Raw genomic sequence first — 19,194 nt, forward strand, 5'->3', positions numbered from 1 at the left:
GAATAGAGAACTGACGGGTCCCTGAGACAGGCAACCAGCTCTGAGCAAAGCCCTAGTCAGTGGGGCTTGATGAGATTCAGCTCCGGAGGACCTCGGGGGGAAGGTGGAGAAAGAGTAAGAGTGAAGTATTCTGGAAGAAAGAGACAAAATGAAAGCATTTTAAAATATGAGCCTGAATGAATGCCTACTGAGCCTTGGGTCTCTGCAAAAGCCCCAAGAAAAACATAGATCTCCTCAAGAGGCAGAACTCAGGCTGGAGTGTGGCTCGGTGGTAGAGCACTTGCCTAGCATGAACAAGACCCTGGGTCTGATCCCCAGCCCTGCAAGCAAACACAAAGGCAGAGTATCATATGGCAAAGGAGCCTAGATAATAAGACTAGTAGGCGATTTCTGTCTTCTGAGAATATGCTGCCTTGGGCAGGCTGTGAATCTAAAAGGCAGACCCTCAGTTGAAATATCTTTACACTGTTCCACTGGAGAGCAATCTTTGAGGCCTCAAACCTAGAAGAATATAGGGGGGAAATTGTGGCTAGCAGTCCTCTCAGAAAACTGACTCCAGTGGAATAAAGTCGACATCTTGACTTGTCATCAGAAGTCAAGATGACAATGACAGAAGACAGAAATCTTGCTCCTACGGCCGGTCCATCCCTCACTGTCTGAAACCTCCCAACCATTATTGAATGCCCCAACTTGTCTAAGGGACCACTGCATTTTCTCTCGAGGGTTTTTAGACAGAGATCAGAGGATAAACAGGGTTAACTATGGAGCATCTAGTTACAATGGGCTGAAGGGAAAGAATAAGAAATGGGCCTACAAACAGGGAAAAAATTAACCAGAAAAATCTGGCTAAAAGGCCTTGGGATGAGAAAGCGAGGGCCGCATTGGTGCACATTCCTATTACTAGAACACTGAAAGAGATACGGCCACAGGCGCACCCTAAGTCAGTGAAGCAGAATATATGTGTTTTATAAATTGGTCCAAGAGGTTTGGATTTAATTGCTTACTTACCTATTCAGTAAATAACTACTGACTGAGTGTTCTGGGTGAGTGACTATATGCACTCTTTTGGATAAGAGAGAAAGCAATGTTCAAGACAGAAAATGTGATATACATTAGATCACAAGAGTCCCCCTAAAAGGTCCATAAGTGGAAGTCTTAGTGGCCAAGATGGCACTATTAGGAGGTGGTAGAACCTATGGGAAGTAGGGCCCAGTGGAAGATCTTTAGGTCATTGGGGGCATGCCCTTGAAGGGGATAGTGGGATCTCAGATCCCCGTCACTCTCTCTTTTGTTACCTGCCTATGAGGTGAGGGGTTTGACTCCACCATATATTCCCACCATGATGTGCTGACTCACCACAGGCCCCAAGAAATTGGGCTAATTGATCATGGACTGGAACCTCCAAAACTGGGATCCAAAATAAATCTTTTATTTTTGTAAGTTGATTCTCTCAGGTATTTTGTTACAGTGACAGAAAGGTGGCTAACATACCAGGCTCTATGGCCACAGAGTTCACATTCTAGCCAGAAGCAGTGGGGAAAAGTTAGAAAGCATAATCATTTCAGACACCAACTTGCTATAAAAAGAGTAATAAGATAAAGGTTGTGGTACGGGAAGAAGGGGCCCAGCTATTTTACCTCTGTTAGCCAGGAAAAGTCTCTCTGAATATGGTGTATGAGCTGAAAGATAAGAAGTCGTCAACTATCTGAACACCTGGGGAAAAGCATGCACCAAAGATGAGATTCCGGAGGCTGGAAGGACAGAGAGAAAAATAGAGTGGCTGAGTAGAGTGGGCACGCTGCAGGAGGGGTGAGTTAGGGGACCGGGCACAGAGATCAGCAGGGACTGTTGCCTGGTAGTCATGGTAAGGAATTTGAATTTGTCTCAGAGTAGTGGGAAACCCCTGGAGGATTCTAAGCAGGAGATTGACATGGTCTGATAGAGATTTTTCAAAAGACAATTTTAGCCATTAGGTGGAGAAAAGGATATAGGAGTCAAGAATAGAAGCAGAAAACACAATGGGACCTGTGTCCTGGGGTTTGCTCTATCACAGAGTTAGTCTTGCTTGCTCTTGGAGCCCTGCTATACCATAAGAACAGGTCCAAGCTAGCTGCTTGCTGGAGGAGGAGAGACCATGTGGAGCAAAGCTGAATTATCTCAGCCGAGGTCATCCTAGATCAGCCAGCCTCTATCCAACTTTCCAAGCACACCCAAGGTTCATCCCATGCTTAGGACCAAGCCTAATCCAGATCAGCAGACATGTCCAGACAAACAAGGACTTGTGAAAAAAAACAAAAAACTGTGTGTGTGTGTGTGTGCGTGTGTGTGTGTAAAATAACTGGTTGTTTAGATATTTTTAGAGTGCTTCTTATTCAGTATTAAATAACTGCTATAAATTATATTAAAAATTCTGAGACAAGTTTAGATCTAGAATATATTTTGGAATGAGAGAAGACAGAGCAGCTGAACTATTAGAACAGCTATCCTTCCTTAAGATGTATCATTGGATGTGTCAAAATGATTTGATCTAGCAAAAGAGCATATATTAGCACATTTCGGTCAGTTGTACCCATCAGTTCTAGAGGTCCTGAGCATAACACCATTTAATTCTGTGATACCCACAGAGTGGGAACGTGGAGAGGAGAGCAAGCTAAACTTTCATTATGTAATCAATCTTTAAGGACTTAAGAGGGCAGAAGGAAAAAGAAGTAGGAGGAGGAGGAAGCTGAGGTGGAGGAGGAGAAGGAAGAGAAGAAGGAAAGAGCCCCACACAGAGAGAAGGGTACAGGGTACAGCTTCTCCAAAAGAGAAAATTATTGAGATAGAATGATTAACATTTTTAATTCATAGAAATTTGACGTTGGATCCAATGAAAAGGTTTTGATCTAATACTGTTCTAAGTAAACGTTATTCACAAAAATGAAGAAATTAAACAAAAGGCTTACAAATTGGGCTTAATTTTATTCACTGCTCTGAAAGCCTGGGCAAAATTATATTTATGGCTTCAATCCGATCAAATCTTCTGGGATCATTATGTGCCCACAAAGGAGACTAAAAGGTAAAAGTGAGAGTAAGGAATTCCTAGCTCTGCTACAGCCTGAATATCCCTTACCTGAATGCTTGGGACCGGAAGTGATTGGATTTCAGATTTTAGAAAATTTGCATGTACACACTTGTTATGGTTTGCATACGAGGTGGCCCCCAAATCTCTGGTTAATACAGGAATATTCACAGGCGAAATGATTGTGTTGTGAGAGCTGTCACCTAATCAGTTCATCCTAGTTTAAATGGACCAAGTGATGACTGTAGGCAGATTGGGTGGTGGCTGGAGGAGGTGGGTCACAGGGGGTGTGTCCTAGAAGGGTGCATCTTCCCTTCAGGCCCTTCCCCCAACCCCCCTCTCTCCTTTCTGGCCACCAAGAGTGGGACAGGGGTCCTCTACCACACCCTTGCACCGTGGATGTTCTGCCTCACCTTCGGCCCAGTGCAATGGAGTCAATCCACCATGAACTGAACCTCCGTCGGACACCGTGAGCCAGAGTAAACTTTCCCCCCTCTATGTTGTATTTTGGTCACAGCAAATGAAATATCGTGGGGAAGAGACACTGGTCTAAACACAAAGTTCATTTTTCCTACGTGCCTTCTATACACATAACCTGCTTTTAATAATTCTGTGTATGAAACTAAGTCCAAGTGCTTTGAACCATCAGACTTGGGGCATCAGGTTGGCTGTCAAAAAGTTTCAGATTTTGAAACATTCTGGATTTTGGATTTTCAGGTGAGATAAGGTCAGCCTGAATGATTTTTTTTTTCTGGGAAAATACTTGGCTTCATCTGTTCCCCAGGAAGCAGACCCTGAGATAGTCCCGTGCCTGCAGGAAAGGGCTCTCAGAAACAACTCCCAATGGGGAAGGGAAGACTTGGCAGAAAAAAGAAACCAAACTTGTCTTGAAGTTGTAATTGTCGATCTCAAGGGAAGATTTGCAGCTTGCTTCAAAGATGTCCTACGCTGAAGCAAGAAGCAAGCCCTGTACCTTCTCCAGATAGACACGTCGCAGACGCAGGCTGAGAATAACCTTGGTGACATGGTTCCCCTCTGCCAAGAGCAATGACCGGGGAGGAGCTCAGGTTGAGTGCTGTGCAGGCAGCGCTCACACAGCAAAGGAGAAGAGCCTGGGTCCTGGGGAAATCTAGGTGTTAACAACAGTGACCACGATGACCCACCAGCAAGGGTGCCCATGCTCCCCTTCCACCTTGAGGGAGGGAGAGTGGGGTGACCAATTCAGACACGAGGATGACAGTGCCTCTCCATTATCATAGTGGCCTCGATGCTGTGTCAGAGAGGCCAGGAAGCAAATGTGGAACATGAATACTCTGCTAAGTGAGGTGGAGAAGAGAAGGAGAAAAACTGGTAGTGACCACCAAGGAAACCTGACACAGAGATGCTTTTATTTTTATTTTTTTTTAAAGGTGAGGAGTGCACACCTGAAATCCCAGCAACTCAGGCGTCTGAGGCAGGAGGATCATAATTTAGCAAGACCCTGCCTCAAAATAAAAATAAATCCAAAGGGCTGGGATGTAGCCCAGTGGTCAAGTGGCCCTGGGTTCAACCCCCAGTACCAAAAAAATAAAAATACATGGGAGACATTTGAGCACATTGATCAATGAAGGAAGAATTGAATTAAAAGAATCCGAAAATACAAAAGAGAAAAAGCAACTGAAAAACAAGTACTGAGAAAGAGGCATGGTTTAGAATGGAGAGTGCACCCCGGAGCGGGCGGAGAAGCCACTTTCTGAAGGAGACAGGAAAGGTGATCGCAGAGAGAGAGGGAAGGGATTCATGGCCACCGTGCAGCGGTTTTTATTTTTCCTCAGTGAAACAGGAGACCGTCTTCTGCTGAGAGAGACAGGCTCTGGGCAGGTTCAGGATTTGACAGAAGAAAGGATGATCTGAAGTTGCTGCCTTGGGAAACAGGGAAGAGGCTGGGAATGCTATGATAATAATGGAACCGGTCCTGATGCAGTTTGGGGTTTTTAGGTTTTGCTTTTGTCTGGGGTTATATCCCCCAAGTAATATATTTTGGCTCAGGGACAGGAATGGAGGAGATGAAAGGTTGTGGAGATCCTGGGTGAGGGACTGGCTGGGTCAGCTGAGCCGATGGCACCACAGGGAAGAGAAAACTGGGCGGTGAGGACCGCCAAGGAGGAAAGTCCAGCTGGGAGTGGGGCTGGTCAACTTGGATAAGCAGAGGGGCCCGGAAAAGGAGAGGTTTCGAGGAGGAGAGAGAGCCTTGAAATGGTAGCTGTATACAGAGGAGTTCCATCTCAGGTCTGTTCAACCAGCAACGATCTTGGTGTTCAAATCTTTCTGGTCTTGCCAAAAAAAAATCCAGGAGCCACTCTGGCCATCACGGGGCCTGGTGATGGACCATCACATCTCCAGGGGGCTCAGACTCATTTTGGTCCTTCACTCTCTCCTTAATGTTGCTGGAACCACAAGCAGGTTACTATCACACCTCTGCAGCAGGCTGCGAAAGGATGGCTGCGTGGTACTGTGCTGCTGCTGGCGAAGCTAGCCCTGCCTCTGGGATTTCCTCCATCTCTCCTCAAAACCAGACCCTTTCTTCCTAGCTAAAGACAAGGAGAAGACGCTCTGTGGCAGAACTGATTTTATCCCAAGACAAAAGCTTTGTGCGAGCCGAATGGATGTTTTCCATAGGGAACGTGGCCATATGCAACAACAATGAGTTTGTACTCGCCTTGGGGATGTGTATGTGCACAACAAGACTCATGTCCCTCCCTGCTTAGGCACACGCATTGAGACCTCCTGAGAATTCACTGGAGATTGTGAAATGCTTCTGTTCTGCGGGGTCACATCAGACTCTAGGTAATCTGTATGTAACTTGAGAACTGCTGCGGCTGTTTTGGGGACAACAGTAGAAACTGGAGATGAACAAGGCCGTTTAGTCACTCTGCACTTTAAGTTCCCTGGCAGAGAAGTTCCGTCCAAAGCCCTGTGCTCAATTACACTTGCCCCAGGTTGGTTTTAACAGACACAAGAAATCAAGCTGCCAGCCGCCTGTTCCTCGGGACTTTCTTCTTCTCAGAGTTGATGAAGACCTTTGGCCCTGTCTCGCTCTGATTTAATTTTGTTACTGCCTCCTGGCTGAAGGGCCTTATGAAATTCCTGAGCATATCTCCTGCTTACCATTAGCTGGGTTTCAAAGCGCCTTCAAGAAAAGGAGAGAGAGCACATTCCCTGTGTGGAGGCTTTGGACCAAATGACCCCGCACAACCCACTCACATTGACCTAAACCAGAAGCCACCACAGAGTACTTCCCACTTGCCTTAAAGACCAATAAAGAGAGCATCCCAGGCCTCATAAAAGAGCTGAGAGCTCAAAGAGGAGATGCCATAAATAAGTAATGCACTCCCAGGTCCAATTTCTTTTGTTTAGTTTAAGTGTCCAAATACCACCTTGTTTTATTAATGTGATGATCTTGTTACCATTCTCAGTTTCAATGCTGATGGAATCAAAACAGAACAAAACAAAACAAAAAACCTGCATCTGTTAACAGACCAATGGCGTCTACCTCCCCTTGAAAAGTTCGTTAATTCCATGAAGACATTCCCCTGGCCTCGGTGCCTGCTGGATGGTTTAGGGTGCGCACCTTCCTGTCCTGTCTCGCCCTTTGCTGCTTCTGTATTGTCTTAGATCAGAGATTGCCTGGGACTAGAAAGTTGCTTCTACCATCTGTGTGATCAGCTCAAGGACAGCCCTGTTCACAAGCCAATTCCACGTTTGGACCTAGAGCTAGGAACCTGGAAGGGACTCCTGGGGACTCAGAAGGGGCAGGAACCTTAGAAAGGGTCTAGTCCAGTCTCCCTCTAAATGCAAGAAAACAGGTTTGGGCAATTTAAATAACTTCTCCAACATGAACATAAGCTAGTGGCAAAGACAAGAGTAAAACCCATTCCTCCAGATTTCCCAGTCCAGCACTCCAACCTCGGGTTCTTATACAGACCCACTGAGCAGGGGAAGATACCATCATGTGCCAGGAAACAATCCAACCACAGCATAAATATATCCCCTTCTTCCTGAATCCTGAATATTACCTTAAGGTGAGTAAGGCAAATCATTTTTTTATTTAAAACAAACCGTGTATTTATTATGCAGGAGAAAACAAACTCGCAGGACTCTTTGAGGAAAACACAAGCCCCAAAGGAAGTCTAGGCTTAGACCATTGTGGGTGGTGTTGCTGCACCCCACTGTCCAGCATGAACCGTGCACCAAGACTGACTTGGTCCCACACAGCCCCCAATGAGCTGGAATTCACCCCCCCCAGGACCACCGTGACTATTTTCTTTTTATCCTAACCATTTTTTCTTGTCTATCTCTACATGAACAAATACAAATGATTCAAACCCATAGATACTGAAATCCACTTTATTTTCTTCTTGGAGAGAAAAAATGGTCTAAATGTCTTAACATGTTTTAATTTGGGGGTTTGGGGGGTTTTAATATTTTCTTTTTCTTTTTTTAAGATATTGCCTAGATTGGCCTCGAAATCCTAGGCTCAAGTGATCTTCTTGCCTTAGCCTAATGGGTAGCTGGGATGATAGGCACATGCCACCATGCCCAGCTTTGAATCATTTTTTTTGCTTCCTTTGCCATGTACTTTTTGGACTATAGATCCAACTTGGCAAAGCCAATTTTTTAGAAATATGAAGCCTGGGAAGGAACTGCTCATTTGTTTTCTTAAAAAAAAAATTTCCCACTTAATTCTACATAGTGCTTTCTGGGGGTTTGCATTGCAAAGATGCTATTAAAATCCATATTTATTTTTCTTCAACTCAATTTACTATCACTCCCATGTTTTAAAGAGTAAACACAGGTTTTCTTCTCCTTTCACTTAATTTATCTTCTGTCCTGCAGAAGAAGTTGCTCTTGGAATTCAGTAAAAGCAGCCATGACAATGAAGCATGCACTTCTGAAATACAAATCGAAAGACCATTTGAATGCTTTCCATGCCTTTTCCAAAATCTCTTCCGGTCAGAACAGCTAGCATGACTTAGGTAGGCATTCCTGGTGTGTTTCTTTCCCGAGAAGCAAGCTATAAACCTTCATTTGAATTGCTCCTTTTCACTGGTTACCTTGTGTGCATTACATCAATGACTCGATTCTTCACCCTGTCCTACACAATGCACTTGTCTTAGAACTTCACAGCCCTTCCTGCCAAGTGGCAGGACAGACTTTCCTGTTCTTTGGTTAAAAGTTCAGTCATGTGACTTGCTTTGGTCAATGGGATCTTAACAGATGTGGCCTGAGCAGAAGCTCAAAAGGTGCTTGCACATAACTGCTTGCTCTCTTGTATCTCTCCCACTACCATGAGTAGAACATGCTCAAGGTAGCTTGCTAGACCTAGTAGGAAGATGAGAGGCAGATCAGAGCCAACCCAGGAGCTCAGGATATGTGAGTGAGTCCTGCCACAACCAGCAGTTGGTCACTTCACCTGAGACTTTTGAAGATTATCTTTCCATTGTTCCTGGCTTCCACTGTTCTGTTGAAAAATCAACTGTTACTCTTACAGTTTCCCCTCAGACTGCTTGTAAGATTTTTCTTTTTTTTTTTTTTTCTCTCTTCTGGCACCCTGTGATGTGCTTAGATATGGTTTTCCTTATATTTGACTCACCTGAGGTCTTTGATATTTCTTACATCTGTGGCTTGATATTTTTGGGGGGTTTTGTTTGTTTGTTTTTTAAATTCTCAATCATCACTTCTTCATTTATTACCTCTACCCACATTGTTTCTCTCTCCTTCTCTTCCAAGACTCCAATAATGAATAAATTGATATTTTCAGTGTATGCTCTAGATGTCATATACACTATGTCTTATCTCTTTTCACCTAAGTCTGTTCTGCTAATAAAATTATTCAGTGAGTTCTTAATTCCAGCTATTATATATTTTTTTTTACTTCTGAAATTATGATCAAGTACGTTTTTATGTTTTCCAGTCATATGTGAAAATTCTCATTGGCTTTTTAGAAATTTCCTGAACATTTTTAATCTTATCTGATTTGGTATTATATGTAGATTTATTTCTATTTTTTATTATTATTTCTTTTGAGTCTTTGTTGTTGTTATTTGGCCATGGTCTGTATTCTCCTCTTGTGACTGGTTAATTTTAATTACACATGGAACATTACACGTGAAGATAGTTAAGATAATTTTAGGTTTTGGATGATGTTATATTCCTCCAAAGAGATTTATATTTGTTGCTAACAGGCTAGGCTACGGCATTAGCAATCCCAGATCAACCTAATCTGATCAAAGATGAGATGATTCAAAAGTGGTCTATTTCTGATTCACCCTTCCTTCTAAGATGTAGTTCTTCATGATTCCAATCCAAAGCCTTAGGGGAGAGTCACCAGGGTGTTTCCATCCTTGCCAGTCCGTAGTTCTCCTTTTGGTCCTCCAGGATTCATGAGTCAGTATAGAACTCTTCTCAGATTCTTGCCTGTCTCTTCTGAAATCAACACATATCTCCAAGAGAAAGCAGCCACAAATACTGAGCTCGGCTACCTGTGTTTCTTTTTTCTTCTAGATCCTGACCCTATAATTCTCCAACGTCTTGATAACTCTCTTATGTCTTCAAGCAGATTTTTTCCCATATTTGTTCTCAGTGGGAGAGAAGAAGAAAAATGATTAAAAAAAAGAATAATGAGATGCACCAGAAATGTTGAAAGCCAGAAGACAATAGAGAGCTTTCAAGTCATGAAAATGAATGACGTTTTTCAAGCAATAAAAGGAAATAACTGTTAACCTCGTTTTATATCTGACAATTTTTTTTTCAAAAGTAAGTGAAATCAACACACTTCCACATCAACACAAATGGAGATATTTGTCACTATTAACGCCATTATAAAACAAACACTACAGGAAGTTCTTCAAGTGGAAGGAAAATGGTCACACATGCATGCAGGAAGAAGTGAAAAGCAACAGAAATGTGTAAATTCATACAAACATTGACTGTACAGAGCTAATGACATTTTATAGGATTCAAATATATAGAATTTAAATGCATGTCAACCATAACACAAAGGGCAGAAGTGGATAGATGGAGTTAATGTGCTCTAAAGTTTTGTTATTTTCCATGAAAAGGTAAAAGTATTATTTTATATTAGATTTGAAGGAGTCAAGAATGTGCTCTATAATCTCGAAAGTAACCACTTGTAAAAAGACAAAGATCTAACCTACCTGTGGGTGGTAACAGTGGAGACCAGAAAGATAAAAGAAATGGATGATGAATATAAAAGAATACACGAAATGAGAGCGTGGACAGCGTAGGACCAATAAAGGATAAATAGAAAATAAATGATAAAATGGAAAATATAATCCAAACGTATCTGTATTTGAAATCATAGTAAATGGAAACAGACTAATTACTCAATTTAAAAATATTGTCAGCTGGCTACGACGGTGCACGCCTGTAATCCCAGTGGCTCGGGAGGCTGAGGCAGGAGGATTGCGAGTTCAAAGCCAGCCTCAGAAATTTAGTGAGGCGTTAAGCAGTGAGACCCTGTCTCTAAATAAAATACAAAATAGGGCTGAGGATGTGGCTCAGTGGTTGAGTGCCCCAGAATTCAATCCCTAGGACATACATACATACACACACACACACACACACACACACAATATATATATATATATATATATATATATATATATATATATATATATAGTAAAACTGGATTAAAATAAACATAATCCAACTAGATACTATTTTTAAATATAAGAACAAGGAAAAGTTGAATATGAAATAGGGAAAAATGATGAAAACACTAAACAAAAGAAAGCTGGTAGTTACACCAATATCGGGCAAAGATTTCAAGGTAAGAAATATTAACAGAGATTTTTAAAAAGCACAATAAGACATATAAAAAATCATATACTTTTTTACTTATTAATGTGGTTTCAGCATGTATAAAGAAAAATATTCTGCCACGGTGGCACACCCACCAGTGTGGATAATAGATAACAGATTAAAAGATTAATAATCCATGTTTACTCTCATAATCCTAGTGGCTCAGGAGGCTGAGGCCAGCCTAAGCAACTTAGCAAGACTCTGCCTCAAAATAAAACATAAAAAGGGTTGGAGATGTGGCTTAGTGGTTAAGCACCACTACCCCAGGTTCTATCCCTGGCACCAAAGTAAATTAATTAATTAATTAATTTTTTAAAAAAAGAAAGAAAGAAAAAATAAATCAGTTTTGAATCACTCATCTTTGATCAGATTAAGGTGAACTAGGATTGCTAATCCCATAGCCTAGCCTGTTAGCAGCAAATGTAAATCTCTCTGGAGGAATATAACATCATCCAAAACCTAAAACTATCTTTCACATGTGATGTTCCATGTGTAATGAAAATTAACCAGTCACAAGAGGAGAAAACAGAACTTGGCCAAACAACAACAATAAAGACTCAAAAAAATAAAAAATAAAGAAATAGAAATAAACCTACATATAATACCAAATCAGATAAGATATTTAAAATGTTCAGGAAATTCCTAAAAAGCCAATGAGAATTTTGATAATACTTTCAGGAAAATAGATTTAAAAATGAAGGGAAAATAGATACATCCACAATCACAGTGGAAGAATTCAACTTAGTTTTTCTTTCTTTCTTCAGTGCTAGAGATGGAACCCTCCATGCACACTAGGCAAGCCTTCCACCACTGGAGCATCTCCCCATCCCTTAACTTTTCCATCTGTCTCTGTCATAAACAGAGGTCACATGGTGTGGGGAGGAGCCAAGGCTCTCAGTCCAGTGGCCCCTCAGGAACTGCAGTCTGCCAACCATGAATGAGCTTGGAAGCCATCTTTCCACCCCCAGTCAAGCTTTGGGATGAATGTAGTTCTGGCCAGGGACTTGACTACAACCTTCTAATCAGCCAGAGGCAACTAACAAAACTGCACCCAGATTCTTGACCCAGGCAAGCAGTGAAAGAATAAGTGCAGTGTTAAGCCAACAACGGGTAGCAATGCGACACCGATAGATAAACATTCCAACCAATCAATAAGGAAAAGTCAATCCCTTAGGAAAATGAGTAAAAATAGATGAAGAATTGAGCAAAGAGAATATACAGTGGCCAGTAAACTAATGAAAAAGAGTATTCTGGAAAAGGTAATTTGAAGTCATAAAGAGCTACCTCAATCCACCCACCAGTATGGGTAACAGATTTAAAGATTTATAATACATGTTTATTCTCATAATTTTTCTAACTCTTCATATTGAACACTTATAACATTGAATTTCCCTTTGTCCCAGAGCAGGCAGTTTAACCCAAGTGATTCAGAAAAATATATGTATAGCTATCTCTCATCTGTCTGTCTATCCAAAAGATGACGAGAGACTATGTGAACAGAAGGCAGGTTAGCAGAATATTAGTGCGAGGAGCACCTTGGCCACTGGTCTGCAGGCCCCAGCCCCTAAGCAAAATCAGGCTGAAGCCAACTTTGTAAATAAAAAGGTTTTAGAACACAGCCACGCCCTTTCATTTAAACATCTTTGGCCGCTTTTCACAATAGCAAATCCTAAATTGCTTTTATTAGGTTATAAAAGACTGGCTTCCACAGGGTTAGTGAGGATGCAAAGCTACTGGAATCCTCGTGCCCAGTTATTGGGAGGGGAAATTAAAATAATCATTAGAAAATTGCTAGGCATGTCTACCAAAGCTGAACTACCTTCTAAGTAAGTGCATTCATACTTATTAAACATGTGCCCCTCCCCCCATGCATGCACACACAAATCCTAAATTCAGCTAAGAGACAGTAGAGATTCCTTTCAAACACACATAGAGATTTTTTTTAATTTTTTTAATTAGTTGCTCAAAACATTACAATGATCTTGACATATCATACATTTGATTCAAATGGGGTACATAATCTTATTTTTCCACAAAACACACATAGAGATTTAAAAAAAAAATCCTAGGCTATAAAAGAAGTCTCAACAACCAAAGAATTAATATAAAACAATGTCTGATCACAGTGCATTAAAAATACATTCTAGGAAAAAAAGAACACAAACATTCCTCATCCCCACTGTGTATTTAAAATAAAAGAATGAAAGAGTGCTCTTTAATTCATCAGCCAAAAAAAATAAATCAAGCATAAATTAGACATATATCCCTAACTGAAATTTGTCAAGAAGTGCATACACAAATACATACAATTTCTAGTATAAGCCTAAGATGAAATTTAGAGGAAGTTCATAATATTAGATGGACTTAATAGAAAAGACTGAAAATCAGTGATATAAGTATCTACTATAAAAAGTGAGAAAAAGCAAACATATGTAAATAGAATACCACTTAAGCAGAATTTGATGGAATAGGACACAGTAGCGGTTAACAATGAGTTAATTATGGCCAAGTGGTATAGCCTGACAACACTTCAGTTAAGGACTGGCCACATATATCCTGGTAGCTCCCTAAGGTTATAATGGAGCTCGGAAATTCCTAACGCCTAGTGAGGACGTAGCCAGGGTAATGTCTTAGCAAAGCCCATTTCTCATGTGTTTGTGTGATGCTCGTGCAGACCAACCTACTGTGCTGCCAGTCATGTGAAAGCACAGCGACACAATTATGCACAGCACCTCATACTCGATAAAGATGACAAACGACCGTGGCTTGCTTCTGTACTTACCACATGGTACTTACATCATCATCTTAGTGTGTGCTCCTTCTGCTCATAAACAAAGCTCACTGTAAAACCGTGTGCTGGGTGGCGGCAGCAGCAGCAGCTCCACACATCTCGTGCTTGCCCAGCCTCCTGATGGCAACAGGAGGCAACATCAAGTGACTGACCTGGGCCACTAAGCTTCATGTAAGTGCACGCTACGATGTTTGCACAAACCCCAAAGCACCAGCAGTGCCTTTCTCAGAACCAGACCCCATCATAAAACAACATATGGCTGCTATTAAGGTTAATATCTGTACTGCTGCAAAAATACACAAAGATCTTTTCCACATTGTTGTCTAGTATGTTGTTTTCATCTTGCTTATAAACAAATCCCCAATAATCAATGCTTACTTAGAATTTCAGTAAGTTATCAATTTCTTGGCTAGTTTCTCCTTTCATCCCTTTCCCTTTTGCCGTCCAATTTCTTCTTACTTACATATATCCTTTAGTAGTTATCGAGGCTCTGTGAATACATCGTGTGTGTGTGTGTGTGTGTGTGTGTGTCTGATGATGCTTTCATTCCAGCTCTTGTCTTGAATGATTCAGATGGGGAAGGACTTAGTTTCGTTTTAGTTAGGCACAGAATTACATTGCTTCCCCCACCTTTGAGCTTCTATTTATGCTGATGAAAAATCTACAGATCAGTGTCATTGTCATACCTTTGCAGAGAACAGCTCCATCATGAGTACGCTGGGAGAGCAGAGTGACAGGGTACAGCAGATTGCTTCACTGATCTCCTCCTGCTCACTCCATGTCCCCTGGAGAGCTGGCATTTCCATTCTGTTGGATGGAATCTAGTAAATGTACCATAATTTTACTCATCATTATCAATTCATAAAATTACCTGGTAATTTTTCAAAATGGACTTTCTATGTCAGAACAATTTTTACAGAAAAATTGAACAAAGACACAGAGATTGCCCATATGCTTCCCGCCCCGCACCAGCACACATTCCCCCACTTCAATGGCACGTTGGTAATGATGGAAGAACCTGCAGCATTATAACCACAGTTCTAGCTTATCTTTAGGTTCACGCTTGTGTTTTGTGTTGAACAGGTTTGCACAAATATATGATGCATTCCCACCATTATGGCAGCACGTGGAACAGTTTCACTATCCTAAAAAATCCTCTCTGCTGGGCCTATTTACCTCTCTACCTAACCCTGATGACCGCTCATCATTTTATGGTCTCCATAGTTTTGCCTTTTCAAGAATGCCGTGGAGTTACAATTCACATACAGTCAGACTAGCTCCCTTCACCTACTGAGAAGCCCTGTTCTGCCCATGTGTTTTCCATGCTCAGGGCACATTTCTTGTTTAGTGCTGAATGACATTTCATTGTCTCCATGTACCAGAGCCCATCCACCCAACTTCTGAAGGACATCTCAGCTGCTTTCAGGCTTTGGCCGTCGTGAATAAGGCTACCATAAACATCCATGTGCAGGTTTTTGGGTGAATTATAAATCTGCATTTCCTTTGGGTAAATACCAAGAAGCAAGACGACTGGATTGTATGGGGAAAGTACTTTTAGTTTTGTCAAAAACAACAAAACTGGGGATGGGATTGTGGCTCAGCGAGGCCCTGGGTTCAATCCTCAGCATCACATAGAAATAAATAAGTAAAATAAAGGTTAAAAAAAAAACCTGACTTCTAAAGTGTCTGCACCATTTTGTGTCAGTGGGTGCCGGCCATGTTCTAGGTTGGTGCCACTCCTGTTTTAATCTGAATTTCCCTGGTGAGAGAGGATGAGGAACATCTTTTCATATGCTTATTTTCCAGTGTATATGTTCTTTGAAGAGGTGTCTGATAAGCTCCTTGATCCATTTTCTAATGGAGTCATCTTCTTGTTGAGTTTTAAGAGTTCTTTGTATATTTTGGATAAAAGCTTTTTGTCACATGTGTCCTTTGCAAATATTTTCTCCTGGTCTATGGGATGTCTTCTTATTCTTTTGACATTGTCTTTCATGGACCTGTTTTTTTGTTGTTGTTGTTTGTTTGTTTAATAAATTTCTTTTTTTTAAATTTATATTTTAGTTGTAACTAGACACAATATCTTTATTTTACTTATTTTTATGTGGTGCTAAGGATCAAACCCAGGGCCTCACACGTGCTAGGTGAGCGCTCTCCCACTGAACCACAACCCCAGCCCCCCATGGAGCTGTTTCTAATTTTAATAAAACCTATCTGATTAAACTTACTAAATTCTTCTTGTGGTCCATGCTCTGGTATCGAATTAAAACATTTTTGCCTTTAGGTCTGTGATTTATTTTCAGTAAGTTTATGTGTGGGGTGAGGTATCCATATTTTATCTTTTACACGTGGACATACAGTTGTTCTTACATTGTCTGCTGAAAATACTATATTTGATCCATTGTATTATCTTGACTCCTTTGTCAAAGTAGTTTGATTATACTTCTGGACTCCATTCTGTTCCGCTGATCTGTTTGTCTAATCTTTCACCAAAACTACTCTGTCTTAATTACTATAGTTTCATGGCAAGTCTTCAGGTGAGACAGTGTCCCTCCTCCGACGACCATTCTTCTTCAATATTGTATTGGTTGTTCTGAGTTTTCTGCCTGTTCATAGAAACTTTAGAATCAATTTGTAGACATCCAGATAACCTACTTGGATTTTTATTGTGATTTCATTGAATTTCTGGATCAAGTTGGAAAGAGCTGACACTCTGAAAATATTGAGTCTTCTTATATATAAACACAGATGATCTTCCCATTTATTAGTTCTTCTTTGATGACTTGAATCATAATTTTGTATCTTCCTCATTTATTTTGTTCAAGTTATACTTAAATATTCTATTTTAGGGGTCCCTAAGGTAAATGGAACTATGTTTCTATTTTAAATTCCAAATGTCCATTACTGATATATAGGAAGTGATTGACTTTTGCTTATTAACTTTGTATCCTGCAAACTTGCCATAATCAATTATTATTTTCAGGAGGGGTTTTGGGTCAGTTTTTTCATATTTTCCACACAGACCATTGTGTCATCTGTGTAGAAAGTTTAATTTCTTCCTTCCTAACCTGTATGCCTTTCTTTTCTGATTGCATTAACTAGAACTTCCAGGGTAATGTTGGAAGCAATGTGACTATTTTTAATTTGTAAAATAAAAAGATTCATTTTAGTAAATGCAACATTCTTCCTTGTGCCTAGTAAGTCCTTCCACCCGGGCCTGCTTCACAGTAGAGACTTGCAGAGGGAAGGGAGGGGCAGCTACATGTCCTCTGCCCCTCTAAGGCTAACCTGGGCCTTTGACCAAGCTGATTCCTAGATCCTGGGAATGGAGTGGGGGCAGGGCCCTAGAGCTAGTTTCCCAGGAATGAAGGGTCAGGCAAAGCCGCCTTACTTTGTAGATATGGTCTGGCCTGATACTTTCTAGAATTTGTGGATTTTAGTGCTAGTTCTTCTACATAGGAGCAATTTGGTGTTCTTGTCCCGAGTGAGGCTGCACATGGCAGTTTCAACAGAGGCAATACCCTAGTCACTCAAGTAGCCTGCCCTCTCTGCTGCCCCTCTCCTCTGTGGTGCCTTCCTGTGTCCCTGCTGGCTTCCTTTCATGTTGGCAGGCCTCCTTCTTGGACAGGCTCCCTTCAAGATGGCCCCTGTTCAAGAATCGGCAGTGTCTATTTAGCCCTAGGAAAGATATATGTTTTCCAAGCCAAATGGAGATGGATTCCAATTTCCACTCTTTCCTCTTGCGATTCCTGGCCCCTACAAGTGGTTACACTGAGGCTTCTAGAGACTGCAGTTAAGGGCAGGGCGCAGGGGGTGGAATTAATCCCTGTACTTTTTCAAACTCTAGGGCACAGTATCAGGTTCTCTAAGTGATCTTCTCCAAGTCCCTTTTAGTCGGCATGAAATGAGTACACTCTGACCACCCCAACCACCCCACACACACATATAGGTGAGAATATGGAAAATGCCTTGAATTTTTCCTAAGGAATCCTTTCCTGGATTCTTGAACTCACAGCTTCATATTCTCAAAGTCCATTTGGACTGTGGTGGTCTTTAGCGCTGCTCTCCACCTCCTGCCCAGGTGGGTGAGTGCCTCTCGTCATGAAGAAGAGACGCTTTCTATTATTTTGTTATTGACCTTATTGGGTCTCAGCAGAAATTAATAATAACTTATACTATGAACTATAAATTAGTAGTATCCAGTATAATATTCTATTGCGTATCTTTTTCAGGTCTATTTTTCTTTGGTGGGCTTCAGTATTGCCCCCATGTCTTTAGGAGTGGGTTCAGTTTTACTCTGCTCCTAAGTTGGTGTGCCTCTGCACATCTTTCTTTGTTTTGGAAAAACCTTCACCCACTCTCTCTCCAAACACTGTGTCTCTTCCGACAGCGTTTCTTCTACCTGGAGCTCCTGTTAAACACACATTGGGCCTATGATTCCATCTTCCATGTTTCTTAACATCTGCTCTTTTCCATCTGTTTAATCTCTGGGTATAGTCCCCCAGCCCGCCCTGTGCCTGTCCTCTGGTTGAATCATGCAGCTTCTTCTTTGGGTACACTGTTATTTCTCCTTTCATCTGAATGGAACCTTCTATTTTCTTATTGGTCACATTTTCCTCTTAGTTTCCTTCATTTTGTAAAGTCCTAGTTTTTCTTTTTAAAATTGACTTTTTTGGCCAGGTGCAGTGATGCACACCCCTATGCTCCGGAGGCTGAGGCAGGAGGATCTCGAGTTCAAAGCCAGCCTAAGCAATGGAGAGGCCCTAAGCAACTCATTGAGACCCTGTCTCTAAACAAAATACAAAATAGGGCTGGGGATGTGGCTCGGTGGTTGAGTGCCCCTGAGCTCAATCCCTGGTACCAAAAACCAAAAAAATATAGAAAATGTTATTAAAAGAAAAAAAATTTACTTGATTCCCAGTATTATCCTATCTTTCAATGTTCTTTGTTCTTTTTTTTTTTTTGGTCTCTAATAATTTTTACTTTATTTTTGATGTTGCTGCTAACTGCTGGGAATGGAACCTGGGACCTCGCTCCTGCTAGGCAAGTACTCTACAGCTGAGCTGTACCCCAGCCCTTGAATCATCTTAACCCTGTGTGTAGCAGTTTCCCAATAAGCTCTTGTGTTGGGTACCTGGATGACTACTTGCTTTTATCTACTGACTGAATTTACCATTACCTGTTAGCTTTCTGGATTGTTGGGCAGGTTTTCTGGTCCCTTTCACACATAAGCCAAACCTTCAGGACCCCCAGCTTTAACAGGGAATCTCGGTCCAAGCTTCCTGCAGATCTAGGTTCCTGTACCCTGTTTCCTTGTGGGCATTAAAATCCCGCCCAGTGTATGGGGCTTGTTTGGGTCTGGTATCCCTTCCAGGCTATCTTCATCATTTTCTTCTTAAGACTCCATCTAGAGCTGTTTCTCTCTTCCTACACTAGGCATTTCCCTAGTATCAAACTAGGATACTAGGATAGGTGTTATATT

This window comes from Marmota flaviventris, chromosome 6, assembly GCF_047511675.1.
Source record: "Marmota flaviventris isolate mMarFla1 chromosome 6, mMarFla1.hap1, whole genome shotgun sequence".
In the NCBI taxonomy this organism is placed as follows: Eukaryota; Metazoa; Chordata; class Mammalia; order Rodentia; family Sciuridae; genus Marmota; species Marmota flaviventris.